At 50.2% G+C, this 2,894-nt stretch overlaps 1 pseudogene; it reads right to left on the bottom strand.

Moving 5' to 3' along the window:
* Nucleotides 1-1,842: 1,842 nt before the first annotated feature.
* LOC102993656 (RNA-binding protein with serine-rich domain 1-like) lies at nucleotides 1,843-2,888 on the bottom strand (annotated as a pseudogene).
* Between the last annotated feature and the right edge of the window lie 6 nt (nucleotides 2,889-2,894).

Here is a 2,894-nt window from a genome sequence, read left to right as displayed (position 1 = left end):
ATAACAAGCAATGTGTAAACTTTCCATGGCTTAATCAAAAAAGGTTTGTTTCTTGGCCACATGTAGTCTAAAATGAGTGTTCCTGAACAATGTACAGACCTCCTAAAAGGTGTAATCCAGGAAATCTTTCCTTTTCATCTTGCAGCTCCTCCATCCTCAACAACATATGGCTATCAAGTAAGTTGTGAGATTCTGTATAAATCCAGAGGAAAGGAGAATAGCATGGAAGAGTATGCGAGACAGGATTTTATGTATGTGACCGGAAAGTAATATATGTCACTTCCATTCACACTCCATTGGCCAGAACCCAGTTGCCAGGCTGCCTCTACCTGCAAGGCAGGTGGAAAATGTAGTTTATCAGCATACAGAGGAAAAGGAAATGAATATGGTGAATTGCTGGCTAATCTATGCCACACTTGCACAAGAAAAAGAAAAGAAAGTTGAAGTTAACATGGAATAAGGAAGGTAAGCCCTTCCGTAAAGCAATCTTAAGCTCTCTCTCCCACAGCATTTTCACACTGAAATCCCCACTCTCCCACAGTCAAGAAAATGACCTTCATCCTCAAGGGCATGGACAGATTGGACTATCTGATATTAAAGAGTTATAGAAAACGGAGAAGCTGAGGGCTGAGACTGAGGGTTCACAGGCCGTGCTGTGACCTGGGTGCAAACTCTCCTCCTCTCCACTAGGGGCGCTGTCAGCACATGAGTGCTGCCTCTCTGCCCCACAGCATTGCTTATACGGTAAGGACAGATGATTATGCAGAAGACTGTGAGGTCAGCATCATTCATGTTGAATAATGGCCTTCCTCTCCTCTAAGCACTCCTATCCCTCCCTCCCAGAGAAACTTTGGTTCCATGTACCTCTTACAATAAATCCAGAACCACTGGTGTTCCCAAGGCATGTTTCACATTCCCTGTACCTTGTTCTTCACCATCCCCTCTACATGTAGACCCTTGCCTTGAATACAGTCCTGCAAATGCAACTGAAAGTCACCTAGTGCCTAGAACTCTTTCTACCTATGTATGTTTTATTTATTTATTTATTTATTTTTGCACTCTAATCCTAGGTTTATTCAACACAATTCTTTTCTCTACACAACAAAGTACAAACACAATATCTAAAATGCTACAAAGTTACAAAACTGAAAACAGAAAATGTATAGTACTGAGTGTACAATAAAAGCCAAAAAAGCAATGTACACGTTGCCAAGGTAACCTGCACGACCACCATGAATACCAACACAACGGGGCAGGGGGGCGCGGGGGGGAGAGGAGGCAGTTCTGTGATGACCCGACAGAGCTGGCTCTCAACTTACCAGTTTCAAAGAGAAAGGGAGATGTGTGTGTGTGTGTGTGTGTGTGTGTGTGTGCACGCACACGAGTACACATGAAAAGAACCATTTCGGGTATTTGGCCCTAGAGGTCAGAAGAGGACTTAAGCAGGGGAGCAGGGCCAGGCTAACAGGAACGGCAGTTGTGTAAAAGCACACCCTTTCCTGTGGGACCCTGTAGGCCAGCAGGTTAGGGCACGAGCAGGCCACCAGATCGGCCCCAGGTCACCTGTGGAAGGGGAAAACATGCTCCCAGGCTGGGGCTGTACCACCTCCTGGAGCCCCCGGCTCATCCCTGCTGGCTTTGCCACTAAACTGCCTGTCAGGAACTAAAAACGTGGGAGCTTTCTAGCCAGAAAACTGGAGGGCATCTTCATAAGCACGACCCCAAACCAACAGCGCTCCTGCAGCCGGAACTCTGCCGCGAGGGGAAATGTAGCAATTACTGCCTTCACCTTCGAAGCCTGCCCGTAAGTGAGGGATTTCTTTCCTACCGATCCTCCTTCGTCTAGAAAAGTGACAAAAGTGAGTTGGATAGGATACAAGTCACAGGGCAGAGCTTCGGTGGCCCTGAGTATCGGGAGGAGGTGAAGCTGGAGCGGCTCCTGTGGCGCCGGCGCACCGGGGACCTGCGCCAAGGGGAACGCGACCTCCTCCTCATCCGTGGGGGTGACCTGCGCCACATGGGAGGTGGTGGCAGCGTTCTCCTGGGAGGGCTGAATCTCCTGACGGGGTGGCCGAGGCCAGGGGGCCAGCACAGCGGTGGCAGTGATCTCCTGGCCATCGATGTGTCCTCCGTCCACGTGCTTCAGCGCCTTCTCGGCCTCATCTGGATTCTCAGACTCCACGCGGGTGCAGCCTTTCTACAGGCACGTCAATCATTTAAATTTTCCCATAGGTGGAGAACATATCCAGGATATGATCCTCGGTCACATTCCTGGTGAGCCTTCCAATGTGCACTTTGGTGGGTTTAGGGGAAGCGCTCCGCCTTTTCCTTTCCTTTTCATCTCTTCTGGGTGGTGTGGATTTGGAGCGGGAACGCCGCCTGCTGTCCTGCTTGCGCCAAGAAGGACTCGGAGAGCCAGGGGAGCTGCTGGAGCTGGAGCTGCGGGATGTGCTGGAACTTCCTGAGTGGCTCGATGCCGAAGATGAGCTGCAGCTGCTGCTGGAGCCCGTGCTCGTGCTTGAGCCCGAGCTGGAGGTCGAGCTGGACCGAGACCTGGTGCTGCTGGTACCACTGGAAGCGCTGCGCCTCTTTGGAGTTTCATCCCTGCCAGGATCCTTCTCGCTCGATTCCTTGGTGGCTCCCTTATCTTTAGAGCGATCCCTGGACTTCTCATCAGAGCGGTCTTTGCGTTTGGTAGGAGGAGGAGCCCTAGTGCTGGACTTTTTATTATTTTCTTTGACTCCTAGCAAGCTCTTTTTCACTCCTGATAAATCCATTCTCCCCTTCTGAGGTGTTCAAAGCAGCAATGGCGGCCTCACTTATCTGAACTCTCACTTCTAACTTGAGTCTGAGAAACGATCCCTAATCGATTGCAATTTACGCCAAAGTGCAGC

This window comes from Physeter macrocephalus, chromosome 4, assembly GCF_002837175.3.
Source record: "Physeter macrocephalus isolate SW-GA chromosome 4, ASM283717v5, whole genome shotgun sequence".
In the NCBI taxonomy this organism is placed as follows: Eukaryota; Metazoa; Chordata; class Mammalia; order Artiodactyla; family Physeteridae; genus Physeter; species Physeter macrocephalus.
Note: the sequence above shows the minus strand (reverse complement) of the source record. Positions and strands in the feature narration are given on the sequence as shown.